Below are 17091 nucleotides of genomic sequence, written 5' to 3'. Positions count from 1 at the left end.
CCCCATAGCTATCATAAACAAAATCTTAATAAGGGTGTAGCAAATGTCAACTGTCCCTTATCTTACATAGTCCCAGAGAGGTTTAAAGACTTGGCTGAAGCCACAGAAGTGGCAGAAACAGGACTTAATTTCCTGGAAACTAAGTGAATCAAATTCTCTTTTTACACTATTGGTACTTATTGATATTATAAAAAATTATCTAATCACGAGTATGGAGCTTACAAATGTTATAGATTAATCAGGGATAGTCCCAAGAGGAGAAACACTTAATCCATTTTTGGCCCTTATCTCAGGAACATTTTGATTAGTCTACATGCTTAAAGCTATTCTAAGATCAATATTTGGTTAATCCAGCTGGCCTCACAGCCTATGACTATAAACTAGGGTCACACTTACATTTAGACCTAAATTACAATAACTCCGAGACGCCCACCTGCCAAAGAGGAATAGAGCAGCAGGGTTGGTGCTCCTGAGGCCAGGCCTCCCCTACTCTGGTTGGGATTTTAACAGGGCACAGCTTCCTTTTTCTCCGAAGAACTGCCCTCAGGAGCCTCTTCACTGGGAAGACTGTTCCACTGTCCACAGTTCCATTGGCTAAACTGCAGCCAATGACTGGCTGATATACAGACTCCAGAAACTAGCCTCCTTGCCTCAAAGCAGGACCAATTGTGAGAAGCCAGTTACCCTCCAGAGCTTCAGGGTAAGGTCTGATTGAAGCTACCATCCAGCTGAGACCTCATTCTCGGGTGGCTGTCTTCCCCTGCCCCATCTGGCTTCCCTCGTGCCCTTCTGAGAGAACAGTCCTCAAATCAATCACTTGGATAAAAATTCCCACCTCAGGCTCTGCTTTTAGGGAACTTATTCCCAAACGATAAACTGCTCAAAGTGTATCTAATTTGTTTCTGTCAGCCACCAAAGGGAGCCTTGTCTGTGTCTGCTGGTTAATCTGTCATGGAGTCTCATGGGGCGTCTGCCACCTTTTCCTCGCCCGTTCTTCCCACTGGCCAGGAATTTAGTTGAATGAATCCCACTGCTGAAGGCTGTCACTCTGAGAGTCAACAATGTCCACGCCGAGGATGCTGCTTTGGGCTATTCCGCAAATGGCCGGCCCTCAAGATGCCACCGCTGACCTGGCTTCCATGCAAAATGGCAGAATGGCCTCCATTTGCACTTTCTGGACCCTGACATGTGGGCCCCAAAGCAGCTCTTCTTGTGCCCAAAGTTTCCGGAGGTCTGGTTCTTGTCTTTATTTTTCTAATCCTGAGGGTTAAAACTCATTTCTAAGGGCAGGTGGCAAAGCTGACATCATCCCTTTAAAAGCTTCTTGCAGCCTATGCCCTTAACCAAACACATCCCTTCTGTTCCAGTGAGAAAGCAAAGCCCTGTGGGGTGCGTGAGGGTGCGGGAGGAAGTGCTGTCTACGTTAGCATCTCTGGCACTCAGTTCAAACATTTTTTTTTTAATTTGGTTTTTATTTTAAGCTTGTATCAAGAAAACCTTCTTCCTGAAACTATTTTGGATAGAGGACTTCCATAAAGAAGAACAGATACAACCTGTTTTTAAGAAATTCTTCTTTTAGGAAAGTTATTAAAATGTGCTTAAATACACACTGGAGAAACTTTCAAAGTATAATTCTTCTAGCTTACAAAGTTTGTTTGGTTTTAAATAAGGAAATTCTAGAATGAAACCCAAGATGTTTCCTACTTCTCTTAGAGTTTTTATGTTTATGATGGTATTTTCTCTAATATTTTATTATAAACATTTTCAAGCATACAACAAAGTTGAAAGAATTTTATAATAGATAAATATAATAGAGATTTTATCATTATCATTTTTCTATACTTGTTTCACCATGTATGTATACATCTATCCATTCCTCTGTTAATTCATCTTCAATCTATGACGGCATTTTAATTATTTTTTAAAAGGTATTTTTATGCTTTTATTTAGAATGAGAAAGTCTAAGTAAAAATAAATTCTACTGGATATTATCTCTTCAACAATAAAAATATTAGAAAAATGATGTGTTATGGTCTTAAAAAGTTCTACAGAGTGGCCTGGCAAAGGAATCTTAAATTATGTTAAAAAATATTTCTGGGTGAATATTGCTTTAAAGCCATGAGTAAATCAGTTATGAAATAAATCACATGGAAAGTTGAGCAGAATGCCAGGTAAAGGTTTAAGTAATAATTCTCTAAGGCCGTGGTTTGTTCAATCATCAACGTGGGACGCTATTTTTTATTTAATCAGTAGGTAAATGTGCCTATTCATTAACACTTGTGTATGAAGTCAGAAACTGAACTTCACTTACAATATCAATGCACTAAATGAAATCACATATTTTAACACAATGATTTACAAAGATCGCAATCACTTCTCTAACATTTACATTTATATGATCTAATCACTCGAAAGGTGTTAAATTAGGAGCAATACTCCATGCTGTGACGTCATTTTTGACAGGGCTCCAAGAAGAGAGACACAGAAGTTTGGTTTAGCAAAACGCTGACATGCATTTTGTTTCACTCTTGTAAAAGAAAAATTTGATCATGTTGGTACACCCAAGATAGTTTTGTCATCTGAAATAAAATAACCAGATAGTTGACTGAAAGAGAGATTTGGCTGATTTACTGCCTAAAATTACAAGTTCTTTGAGAATGTTATAGGAGGATGGAATGGTGTTGAAAACCAGATCCCTACATAAAAACAGGGCGAAACCCAAAATCCATGGACTACATTTACACCCAACCTTGGTGACAGGGTATCTCTAAGAACCCCAAAATACAAGTGGGTGGGAACAAAACAACAACCACCACGAGATCTGCCTGGTTTCAGCCTCTGTGCAAGGAGAAGCTATAGTATATCTGCCTGATATGAGAACAGATCTCAAAACTGCCTACAGGAATCCAGTGGAAGCACAGCAGGCCCATTAGAAGACAGCAGCTGAAACTGGCAGGATTTTACCTCAGGAAGCCACTTGGTACTTCTGCACGAGCTGGGACTGGGAAGGTAACACTTGTGGGGCCCGACTCCTGAGCGTGGGGGTGAGATCCGATGGATACATGCTTCCCTTTTTATCCCTCAGACCAGTTCTGAGGCACATTTTGTAAGCTTCTCTAGGGTCCTATACATCAGGGTCTTCTGAATCAAGCACTAGTTGCACCCGTTTACCTACAGCCGTGTCCAACTCTGTGACACAACCTTGTAGGCTTTCTTTCCTTCTCTGTGATCTCTCACTGTAGCTCCCTGGAATCTTTCCCCAAACAAATCACCGGCACACAAGTCTTTGTCTCAGGCTCTGCTTCTGGGAGAATCAAAATGTCAAGGAGAGAGGACTCGATTGTATTGAATGTTGCCAAGAGGTTAAGAGTCCACAGGATATGGTAGGTGGGATTCTTGGGGACCCTGACATGAGCAGTTTCAGTGGAGTATTGGGGCAGAAGCTCAATCAGGGGAGGCTGGAGAGAACAGGAGATGTGGAAATGGAGACAGGGAACTGTAGATGCTCTCTCAGTGGTGCAAATCCTAGGCAGCCTTGACCTCTCAGCAGCATCCAACACAATTGACTCCTCTCTCCTTTTGAAATCCATCACATTTGCCAATGACTGGGAGAAGAGAAATGGGCCAGTAGCTAGAGTGGCATGGATTGTCAAAGAAAGGCTTTTTAAAACTAGGAGACAGTAGACCATGGGGATGATGAGAATGTCCAGCAGAAAGGGGAAAGCTCATGTAAGAGAGAGAGAGGGGAAAATTGAGAATGAGAGGAGGCAGGATCTTAAGCCAAAGTGTCAGGGTTGGTCTTTCATTCCTAGCAGCAGAGGGAAGACAGAATACAGACAGCTATGGAGGTGGGTAGGTTTGATGGTTTAGATGGTGGGGAAATAATGGAATTTATGTCTGGTTGCTTCTATTTTCTCAGTGAATTATATTGTCTGGTTAAAGTCTGAGGGGAAAAGTAGCGGGTGTAGTAAGTTTGACAAAAGAAGAGGAGTGAAATAATTTTGGAAACTAAGAACACAAACATATTAGGCAAGTGACTGCTGAGTTGTACTGAGTGTCCATATATTTATTTCATTGGAAAGACGGCTAACTCATTTCTATCCCATTTTCAGGGCAGGTGGCTTTTTAAAGGTCCAGGGTTACATCAGATACAGTTTGTTTCTAACAACTCTTTGCTACCCACATGATGGGGCTGGAAAGATCGCAAGGAAGAAGAGTAAGACAGCAAAGCCTCTCAAATAAACAGCAAGGTGACAGCGAAGGACAGTGGCAGTAAAGGCCAGCTGAAGGACAACTGCTCAAAGGAGAGCGTGGTCCAAGGGGAGACGTTTAATTCGGGTCACACAACTGGCTCAATGTTGTCAAGGTCCATAAAAAAACTCCTGCAAATGCACAGATGATTTTTTTCAGAAACAGAATAGTTCAGAATATACATTTTCCTCCAAACAATGCATTCAACAGAATGATACAGTTTCCCCTTAAACACAGTTGTATGAATCTATTACAGAGGTGGAGGTGAGATTTATTAAATAACTGTAGGCTTCTGAAAGTGAGCGCCTAAATAGAGAAGTTACTAAGTACCACGCTGAGCAGTGACATCATTATTTCCCTAGTTACCCAATTCAGAGGCAGATGAATAAGCCAGATATAAATGCAATATCTAATAGGGTGGGAGTGTTAGAACTTTTTATGGCCATGAGGTCGGCAAGCCTTGTAACTCAAAATGTGGTCACTTAAAACATGTCACCAAAAAATGTCATGGGGCCTGTCAACTCATTGCTTATGGCATTGGCAAAGTATGTTCTATATTCATTTCCTTTGGTGGGAGCTAAATGTAGTTGGTTCTCTGGCTATACCTAAAATCCTGAATTAGGGCTTTGTGGATATGTCAACACAAAAACATACACATATTTTGTATTTTACACAGAGTTAGCAGATAACAAGTATCTAGTAAATATCACAAGATTTAAAAGTATGTATGTGCTTATTTATATAATACACATGGTTCATTCCTTTTAGTTAAATGACACCTACTCATGTAGACTGTACGCTGAAAAGCTGAAACCATCCTTTTCTTACCTTGATATGAAACTCAACTTCACTTTTCCTTTGTGCTTATCGTAATATGTAACAATCAAACAGTCCTTTAAAAAAAAAAGGGAAGAAAGAAAAGATTGTCAAAGACAATCATCTTAATTGTTTTTTGGAGTAACTCTAATAAGTAAACTAAAATGATTATTCCCATTTTAGCCTTAGCAAAACTAAAGTAAAGCTAGAAGAAAAGTTCTGGCAAACTCAGCTTTTACTGTTATTGTAAATACCTTTTGTTTCACTAAGACTAGTAAGCCTAGTGGCCAAAGAAGGTAGCTTCTAAAGGGTGCCTCATCCTTACATCTAGCATCTGGACAGTTGTATGAGGGACAGGTTTGATATACAGTAATTAGAAGATAAAACACACCGTCTGTGGCTAACAGACATACTGCCAGACGTTCAGCCTCAGTAACTACTAAACACGCCTGAACAAAAGTGTATTTTCCATCCGAAGAGTAGAACAGGATTTTTCTGCAGTTTTGCAGAAATCCTGTGTTATTTTTAGCAATGTCACATCATTTGCACAATATTTTTCTAGACTTTTTATTAAATTGTGAGTTTTCAATAATTGTTTGGAGTTTTTTCTTTAAAGCAGAACAATATCTCAGCTGTTTTTATAGCTCATGATTCCCAAATAAAAGTTGAACCTCTTTTCAGAATTTCAGGGCTGCACGCTATGGTCATCAATCTAATATTGTGTTTCCCCAAAAATAAGACCGGGTCTTATATTAATTTGTGCTCAAAAAGACGCATTAGGGCATATTTTCAGGGGATGTCTTATTTTTTCATGTACAACAATCTACATTTATTCAAATACAGTCATGTCATCTTCTGGAACATCATCAGAACGTACTAAAATGAGTCCGTTTGGCTGACAATCTTAACTGGGGCTTATTTTCGGGGTAGGTCTTATTTTCAGGGAAACACGGTAAGAATTCATGCAAGTGAACAGCACATACTTTTTTTCAGCTTTCTCTTTTTTTCAAAAAAAGTTAAAAGTAGGCACAGCACGCCTTTGCCTTGTGGAAAATGGCAAAGGAATAGGCTGAAAACCAATTGGTTGAAATAATAGATCAACTGACTGGATGAGTTTCAGGCAAACTGTCTTCAGGCACGAGTTTCCATTATTTTCTATTATATGTTTCTTTTAATTTTAGTTAGCCTGATAACCCCTTATTATTTTTAATTTTTATTTTTTATCAGTTGCGAATTTTATAAACAGTTTAAAGAATCAAACAGCTTTAAAAACTTGTAATGTCAACTTCAACCCCACTGCTCCCACCACTACCCCCCAGGCAACCATTTTGGACTCTCATAGCAGATTCTCTGGTTAACTTTCTTGGTTCTAAATAACATGAGTATTTTGTGACTTTTTCATTTTAGGCATTATCTATTAATTTCCCAGTATAAAAAGATGAGGATTTAGTTATCTTTTACTTCCTGCTCCTCCACACAAATACACACTTTCTAATCCCCAAATCTGTCCTTATCACAATTTCAGTTAGATTGCCATTCAGTACTTACACTGATTAAATGTTATTCCTTCCATTTGTGCCACATAATATACTATGATTATATTTCCTTCCCTACATAAATTCTTTCTTAGTTTAATTGAATCTAAGGTACACAGATATGGATTAATTATAATTCATGACAGAGTATACTTATCATTGGTCTCTGCACGGCCCTCTTGTATTTATGTAATTAGCTGTTTTTAGCAATGTAATTAGGTCCCTTGAACTGACATCTGAAACGAAAGTGAGAGCCTTGAAAATAACCTACATCTAACCATCTTCTCCTCACCCACAATCAATCCCTCTTTCTGTCTCCATTTACCCGATTTAACCATAGTCCTGAATCATGTGTTTTTCATTCCCTTACTTTCGTTTTTTATATAACTTCATAGCATCTATACGTATTCCTACAGATAGGGATAAACAGAGCTACCATGTTTCCCCCAAAATAAGGCCTAGCCGGACAATGAATTCTAATGCATCTTTTGGAGCAAAAATTAATATAAGACGCATATTGTATTGTATTGTATTGTATTGTATTGTATTATATTATATTATATTATATTATACCCGGTCTTATATTATATACGACCCGGTCTTATATTATAGTAAAATAAGACCGGGTCTTATATTAATTTTTGCTCCAAAAGATGCATTAGAACTGACTGTTCAGCTAGGCCTTATTTTTGGGGAAACACGATAGTAGATAAAAAGTACCTTTTGGGAGTTCACTTTAATGACAAATTTTGTAATTAGGACCAACCCTTTCACTAAAACAAATTTATATGTTAGAGAAATAGTTTTTTAAAATCAGTTTGAAATTACCAGAGAGATAACAAAACAGTAAAGATCTGTAAGGTCATTAAAGAAGAAACCCAGAGAGGTGAGCCAGGAATTTGGGGTGTATTCCCCTTAGCCATCTGCTGATTTTGTAAGAGGTGACTGAACAGTTGAGGAAAGCTTCTATAGACTCATAAGGCCAACAGGACAAAACTGCAGTTCTGTGCCCACCAAGTAAAAGGGTGTCTAGGATATCTCCCAGGTTTTATGTTGAGGTAATGAAAAGCTAAATCCTAGGAGTAAAGCAGAACTAGACTCATCCTCAGAGAAAGTGAAGCCCAGATGAAATTTTCTCAGTTCTCTAAGGAATACAATATTGCCAATGCCTTTAGCAGTCTTCTGGAAACAAGTTTAAATTTTTGCTAGAGTAAGAAGACCTCATCTTAGACCTCAAAATATCTGTACAAGCTTTCATATAAAATGACTGGCATTCAAACCAGGATAACCAAATACATAACAACATGCTGAAAAACCAAAAGAAACAACAAATAATAGAGGATGAAGATAATGGAGTTATGAAACATAGACTTTAAAATAATTTTGGTTAATGTGTTCAAAGAAATAAAACATAGAGACTTTTTAAAACAAATTGGAAGCTATCAGAGAGAATAGAAGAAATCTAAAACTTAAAAACAATAACTTACATTAAGACCCCAATGAATAGATCTGACAACAGATTAAACACAGTTTTAAAGAGAATCAATAGATTGGAAAACAGATGGGATAAAAACATCCTACATGAAGCAAGACAGAGAAGAAAATAAATAAATATTTCTTTTTCCTGTTCTTTCTTATAGCTTTCTTTCTGTAAAAAATATAGAGAACACAGTAGGGGAGAAGGAAAATTGGGCAAAAATAATACTTGAAAAAATAATGATTTAAATTTTGCTAAAACTGATGAAATATGCCAAACTCAGATTCAAGTCATATTATAAATCACAAGCAGGAAACACACACACACACACACACACACACACACACACACTATCATAGTACAACTATAAAACATCAGGGACAAAGAGAAAGAGTAAAACAGAGAAAAACAACAGACTGTCTTCAAAGAAACATACAGTAAACGGGAGCAGTGGAAGCTATAAGACAATGAAAAATATTTTTAAAGTAGAAAAAAAAAAAAATCCCAACCTAGAATTCTGTTCCCAGAAAAAGAAATGCTCAGAAAAGGAAGTAAAAGAAATACATTTTCAGACAAAAATTGAAATTAATTAAAGGATATTCATCAAGCAGAAGAATTATTCAGAGAAATTCAGAAATGTAGAGAGGAATGAAGAGAAAAAAAAACAACAACCAAAAAAAGCACCAGATAAATCTGTGGGTAGACCAACTCAATATCTATTACAGAAAACAACAGTAATAATGGTTTGTCGGGTTAAAAGCATAGAGAAAATTAAAATACATGATAACAATGGCAAATAAGTAGGGAGTGATAAATGGAATTTAGGTGTTTTAAAGTCTAAATTATCCAGGAAGAGATAAAAATACTAATTCATATTGGACTTTATACATCAAGAATACAAGTTATAATCTTTAGGCTAACCACAAGAAAAGAAAAAGAATATGACTAATAAGTGAATAGAATGCAAGATGATTTTTAAAAATTTTTAAATTTTATATAAATACATCATTCTGTATAATATTTGAAATTTACTTTTCCCATTTATGATAAAGTTGCTGAAATTCATCCATACATTTTTATCCATTTGTTATTTAGGTATCCAACCTTCTGGATTGGTCTACTAATTTTATCTTTTTTCTCTTCCTTTCTATATCTTCATCTTTTTATTTTACTTTCTGGGATATTTCCTAAAATCTACCTTCTACTTAATCTAAATGCCCTTAGTATCTCTTATCATTTTCATTTCTAAAAGTTTGTTTTTTTGTTCTCTGAGTGTTTTATTTTTAACATAGCACCATGTCCTTCTTTTGTGAATCTAACAACTTCTCTTATTTTCTGAACATCTCCATCACAGCAGAGGCTTTCCTTGCACTTCTGGTATTCCTTGGCTGTTTGCTCAAACCAAAAGTTGTCCACCAGAAAGCTGATTAGAAACTGTGGAGGTACATGTGGCTTGTTGAGTGTTCTCTTCACTGCAGGGTGATCTAGCTGAGTCTATTCCTTGGGATGTCACCAGTGTCAAGATCTTAGTTCTATTCCTTGGGGACTTCCTGATGTTAGGATCTTAGGTCTTTCCTCTGCCCCAGAGAAGATTTCTATTTTCGTGCCAGGTGCATGTTGGTTGACAGCCAACAATCTGGGAGCTGAGAAGGTCAAGGGCTGTTGCTGTGCAAAGTGGGGGAAAAATAAAGAATAATTTGTTCATTAACACACTGTCAGGGAAGGCTTAACCCCATCTTCATGCTCACCTTTCAGAGATACCTGGGTCTTGGGGGATTTTGCAATGTAAATTGAGTTTCTGTTCTCTTCACTGACAGTTTAGGATTGCTTTCTCTAGTCTGCTAAGTCAGTACCTATATGCTTTCCAGCCTCCAAAATTTTGAGACTGCTGTCTTCCTTCCTGTTCTCCCTTGTGTTTTATGTTTGTGCCTTTAACTGGAAATTCAACTTAAGCTCTTTAAAAGATTGTCAGATCAATTCAACAAGCATATATCGAGCACCTATCATGTGTCAAGTTCACAGATCCATCACAACATTAATGGATTTGTGGACTTTGGGCTGTTATTAAATGCTAAACTGGAATGATAGATGCTTCTCAAGTCTTTATTGTTCTCCTCACAACCACGGGGCTACTTTCTCCAGCTCTGAGGTCCTTTGTTTATTTTCCTACCTCTAGGGTATCATTAATTCTTTTCTTCATCTTCTATTGACTGGAAACATCTTTTCTTCTCTTAAATTTTCTTTTAGATTTAAGTACATAACCTATTTCTGAGTCTGTGTCTTCTTTTCTACATAAAAATGTCTTCTTTACCAATTTGGAATAAATAGAGAAGATTTTAAACTCTGTCTAGTATGAAAAATTACTTCCAATTTGTATTCAAGCTAAAAATGGATCGGCCTCCGTGCTCCTATTGGGCAGCGCCGTGACTCTTCCTGTGTCATAGACCTGGCAATAGCGATTCAGAGCTATTACAATTAATCACTTTATACATTAAAATGGTCATTACTTACTACAGCTCACTATATACCCTGCTTCCCTGAAAATAAGACCTCGCCAGACAATCACCTCTAATGCATCTTTTGGAGCAAAAATTAATATATAAGACCCGGTATTATATTATTCCTGGTCTTATAGTAAAATAAGACTGGGTCTTATTTTTGGGGAAACATGGTATGTACTAGGAATTTTCATATGTGTTGGGCAGTATGCTTTCTGGAAGCATAGTGTCTGAATTTCAACTTCGCCAGTTATTAGCTATATGACTTTGGATGAATTACTTTTTCAAGCTTCATTTCCTCATCTATAAAATGAGGAAGATAATGGCACCTCCCTCAAATGACAGCTTTTTCTTCTGCAAAATGAATATAACACGTAAGAGTATCTCCAAAACCATTTTGAAGATTAGATGACTTAGTGTATGTTAAGTCCTTAGCATAGCACTGGTTGCATAGCAGGTGTCATGTGCTATCTATTATCATTATTATTATAAGTATTTCTATCCTCATCCCGTTTAGTAGATTAGTAAACAGAAGCTCAAAGAAATTCATTTAATTTGTCCATGGCTGCTGAGCTGAATGCAAACTCTGGCAATTTTGATAATACTAACACCTTTCTTGGAGTGTCACTTTAGCACGTGTCCATTTAAAAATGTAGTTCTTTTTAGTCTTATTAAGTATTTATTAATTGCCAATTATGTACTAGATGACATGGAGTTTAAATGGAATCAAATGGACTCAGTTGGCAGGAACAATTTCACAAATGGATGAGAAAGTGGGGAGGTGTCTGTGGAGTGGAGCCGTCTGGCACACGTGTCAAAGCCTGGGTGGGTGAGGAGGGCATCCTCACAGGGTGGGGACTGGAAACACGGGGCGGCTGCAGGCCTGGACGGAATGTCAGAGCCCAAGTGGGATGAAGAGGGTATTTGTATGGGGAACGGGGCAGCATTGGCAAAGGGAGACTGGTTATGACATACAGGGGAGTTAATCAAATAAATAAATATACTAAAGATAATGGGAGACAGATTTCTCATTGTCAGAGAAGGGAGTTACAACTATGGAAAAGAAGAAAACTGACTTTGTGGTGTTAGGTTGAAATTGAGGGTATTGGTATAAACTGTATATCTGTTCAAGAAACAGTAGCTAATAACCTTCCATAAGAAAAATGCCAAGCCCAGATGGTTTCAGGGTAAAATTTTCTAAACATTTAGTGAAGAAATAATAACAATTCTATTCAAACTCTTCCAAAAAATACAGGAGGAAACATTTCCTAACTCATTCTATGAGACCAGCATTATAATACCCAAAATCAGACAAAGATATCACAATAAGAAAAAATTACAAAGTGATGTCCTCCATGGACATAGATGCAAAAATTCTAAACAGAATTTTAGCAAATGAAACTTAACCATATATTGAAAGGACAGTACATCATAACCAAGTGGGATCTATCCCAGAAAGGCAGGGTTGGCTTAACATTAGAAAATCGATCCATGGAATTCAGTATGTAAACAAACTAGAAAGAAAAACACATGATCACCTCAGTAGATGCAGACAAGGCATTTGACAAAACCCAACTGAGATTCTGCTGCCACCTTGTCAAGGGAAGCCTCTGTTGAGAATCAGAGTTTTAGAGGGAGTAACACAGACAACTGTCTACTCTGTTCTTGAAGGTACACAGAAGTGGGATTCCACAGCCATTCTGCTTACATGCTGCTAGCGTATATTCTAACTTTCAATTACCGATGGCCTAAATATAGTGGGGGTGCCAAAAATATATATATACTCATGATTTGTATTCACCTTTTGTTATTGGTATATATTATTACAATTTGAATACAGTTTTTTCTTCTGTTAAAATGTGTATACATTTTTTTGGCACCCTCTATATTAGGCTGTAGTTTAACTCTGTGTTTCTCAAACTCCGTTCCTGAAAACACTAGTGTCTTTTGAAATCTAAGTCTCTTCTTGTACCCTCCAGATGCACATTGATTTATTGAAAGTTCTAACTCCAAGGAAGAAACCATATCCAAGATTTTTTTCTTTCATGTGAATTTCAACCATTGCTGTCCTATCAGGGGAAATTATTCTCTATTTGCTACGAAAGCATTTTATTTTGACCCGCCCATCTATTCTTGCTTATATATTGAATAATATTTACAGAAAAGAGCATGGGGTAGACCAGTCTGGACAACCTCTCGGAAGGATAGATGGTCTTGACTCTGGCCTGCTGCCTGTATAGCCTCCTTCAAACACCGCTTTATTCTGGCACGTCCCAGCTTGTACACCTTTCTACATGGGACCGCTCTATACCGCTGGCACATTTTCTTAGCTACTTTCCCAATTCTTTGATTTTAATATCTTTTAATTTCATAAAAGAATCTATTTTCCCTCAGATTTATAAAAACAGTAAGTTGTCAAGGGAATATTTTAAAATCACCAAGATATCAGTCAAAAATATACTTTCACTTGACTCGCTGAAGCCCTTTAAGGGGGCTTCTCTCCATATGCCAAGAGAAAGCCATGCGTCAAAAATGAAATTGCTAGTGGTGTTTGCTAACTGTTATGGTCTGAATGTTTATGCCCCCCCTAAATTCATATTTTGAAATCTTAACCCCTAAGGTGACGGCATTAAGAGATGAGGACTTTATGAGGTGACTAGGTCATGCGGGTGGAGCCTCATGAATGGAATTAATGCCCTTATAAAAGGGACTCACCTTTCCACCATGTGAGATCATAGCAAAAAGAAAGCTGTGTATGAACCAGGAAGTAGGCCCTCATCAGACAGTGAAATCTGCCAGAGTCTTGATCCTGGATTTCCCAGCCTCCAGAACTGTGAGAAATAAATTTCTGTGGTTTATGAGCCACCCAGTGTATGGTATTTTGTTATAGAAGTGCAATCAGACTAAGACACTAACACAGTGTTTCTTTCTATAAGCATGGAAAACACATTACAAGGAATTGTGTTTTGTGAGAGGTGAGTCTATAAAGAAGCCAGGCATCAAGTCATAAACCTACCACAGAAAAACAAAATAAAATGGGAAACCCAGTAGAGCATTTTCCTTTTGTGTGTCCAGGGGATTAGTGACTTATTCTTTGTGCAAAGTACTGCACCTCTTGGAAGCAAATAGTTTAAATAAGGTAGCAATATATTTAAGAACACCTTTTGAAAGTTACAATTCCCAAGGAAGACAAACCATAAGAATCTTTTCATTGCCAAAAAGAATTCAAACACTTTTGTTATAGCAAAGGAGCAAAATGAACCGTGGTGTGGTTAGTATGCTGAATTCACAAGAAGCAGTGTTCTCTGCCAGCCTGATTCTGGATAAGTAAATTTTCAGTTGAAATGCCTTTTCCTCAACACTTGAAATAATTCCTGAATGAACTGTAAAGTGTTCATGTTAACTGCATTAGGCCAATGGTCATTTTGTACAAACAGGAACAAGACTTCAGCTAACCCAGAATAGTGTGACAAACGTTTTATTTTGAGTCTTCCACTAAAGCTTTAGAATGAAGCCCATAAAAACAGGAAGATACTGAAATCAATTTACCGTGATCTGGCCTTACCTGGCAAAATCAGGCCAAGCCCTAAAACACAGATGCTTTGAAGCACAGAATGATCAGAAGTGATAAACTTGTATCTTAGTGTATTTTCTATTTTGTCTTCCATTTCACAAGGCAAACAACCGGCCCAAATTGTAATTTAAAAAGACCTCAGAAATATACTAATATCAGCTAAACTTAGGACATGAAAGAGTATGGTAAGAAAAATTATGGAGAAAACAGATTATTACATTGACTCATCCAAACTATTATTTTCTAACATTCAGGAAAGAGGTTTCCAAAACAGAAAAAAATCTAAGTTAAACAAATCCTCTCCTGCCCTCTTTTAAGGGACCTGCCCCTTGGAAATTATACCATTTGTACAGATAATTTTACTCCAAAGTATACTTATTGAAGGAATGCATATTTAGTGGGGACTTAACATCTTTCCAGCATTGCCATGGTTTCTGCGAAGAACATAAATGTTAAGATACACTTCCTGCCCTCTAAGGACATTTCAGCCTGGTAATTTTAGAAATCTAGAAATAATACCAGAGGTAGTTTACAATGAAAATATTTTATTTTTATAATGAAACATACTTGTATACCTGAATCTTAAGCAAAGGTACAATCCTGGACATTCTATTTTTTATTTACCTGGATGGAAATGGCCATGTCTGTGTCAAGACAGCACCTACCACCTTAGATAACCAAAAGAATGGTTGTTTTCCTTCATTAGATTACTGGCTCACTAAATCTGTATTTAGCAAAAGAGAGTTTCATTGCCCACGGTGACATCATTAATATTTATTCACTGGGACTATGTCCAACAGAAAAACATGCCCATGTGCCCCAAGACATAGCATAAGTATAGTCATAGAGCAGCATTCCTTAAGTATGTGTGAACTGTAAACAATCCAGAGGCTCAACGCAGCAGGATGGATAAATAAATTATGGTATGTTTATACAAGAGAATACTACAAAGCAATGAAAATGGACAAACTGTAGCTACATTCAATGATGTGGATAACAAATAGAAGGAACAAGACTAAAGAATACAGCGAGTATGATTCCATTTGTATAAAAGTTGCCAAACACACAACACTGAACTACACGGATGTTTCTGGTGCATATGAGGGCACACTCAAGTGGTAAGACTATGAGGAAAAGCAAGGAAATGATTACCTAAAAAGTAAGGCTAGACTTTATTCAGGAAGGAGGGGACAAATGTGGGGAGAGAGTTGTGCTTAGGAAGAGATCCACTAGGCTTGTGATATATTGGTCAAATTCTTTCTTTTTCTGTCTTTTTTTCCCCCCACCATGACTGAGAGTTAGTCTTACAACCATTGGTAAACTAAATATGACACAGTATCACTTTTTTACAAGTACATTATACTTCACAGTATATTAAATGCATACCTACATACATGTGTGCATAATACACACACTAAACCCTATTGGCTTCAAGGCAAAAAGAGTGATTCTATATTAGACTTCTCTTGTTCTCCTGCTCTTCTGCTGAGCACATATTAGGAGTTCAGATGTATTTTAAAAATGAAAGAGATAAGGATTTAAAAGTACACCAAAATGTGCTATTCCCTGTCATGAATGTGTCTGAAAGACAGACGTGGCTTTTTGGCTGATGGTGGAATTGCATGTATATAGTCTTTGTCTGTTGACACAACTTGTTGATATAATTATACAGAGGCATCTTCCTATCCTTTACAGCTGTGACACAGAAGCAGCTGTACTTTGATCTTATACCTAATGGTCTGCTCTTAAGTTTCCTACTCCCACCAGTAATGTTGATTCTAATCTCAGAAAAAGTCCGCTTGTTTGAAAAACAACCCTAAATTAACCCAGCCGTGTCCACCTATAAGCTACCTGACTTGAGGTAAGCCTTAATCAACCTATTTTTCCCCATGCTCCTGAATTAGTTGGGTACTAGGTGACTGTGTTACCTTTTTATCTATGCTGGATTAAACCTGTAACAACATCTAAATACTGCTAATACGATATCCTCCAAGCCTCTTTTCGTGATCTGTAATGATCCCAATACAAATCTTGGTAACAGACTGACAATATCAAACTCTGACTTATCACACAGAGAGAGACTGGGTTTACCAACTGCCCACCTCTACACTCCAGAAAAGATTTTCTAAAAGGAGCACAGAAAAATCTGTGCAACAACTTTATTCTCCCCTCTGTGATTATTATTATTCTATAGTTCTTGGGTAGGTCAGAATCAATTTTACATTTAAGAATACCTGAATCTGATCTGTGCTCTTAGAAGTTAAATTTCATTTTTCAAAATCAATACCACCAAGTAATGTTCTATGGAAAGAACGTCGAGGGCAATGCAGTTCACTCTTGATCTTCCAAAGGTTTATCCGCGGCACAGCTTACTTCAAGCAAACCTTGATCCAAAGCTTGGTAATAACCAACCATACTGCTTGTCACCTGTGGCTACCACTCATTTAATCTAACATCCAGAATCAAGGCCTTAAAGGCAAAATAATTATTTGCCTCTCTTTATCCTGGCAAAGATAAACAATGAATGAAAATGGGCATCTCTTTTTAGGCTGGTGCTTTATTTCATCCTGAGTTAATACTTCCTCGAATTGTTGTTTTTAAATAAGGTGCCTAGGGATGAATTCTGCAAGTAGGAAAGGAAAAACACAGAGATATAGAACAATGTTATAACGAAGTTGCATTATTCTACCTAAGTAGTATCTACATTACAGCTGATCACTTGGCTCAAAAATACTATGGGTAAAGGATATTTCCCCAAATACAACTGCATACTGTAAAAACAGAACAGAGTTATGTAACTGATAAACCTGCTCCCCAACAACAGTGTTATAAATGGGGTGATACTGAATTCCCAAAACATCACTCACATTCAAATACAAATTCTAAGACGTATTTCAAAATCAAATCTCTTTGTGTTGGGATTAGTTACCATTTGGCTTA

Source organism: Rhinolophus ferrumequinum, chromosome 7 (genome assembly GCF_004115265.2).
Source record: "Rhinolophus ferrumequinum isolate MPI-CBG mRhiFer1 chromosome 7, mRhiFer1_v1.p, whole genome shotgun sequence".
Classification (NCBI taxonomy): domain Eukaryota; kingdom Metazoa; phylum Chordata; class Mammalia; order Chiroptera; family Rhinolophidae; genus Rhinolophus; species Rhinolophus ferrumequinum.
This window is presented reverse-complemented; position numbering follows the sequence as displayed.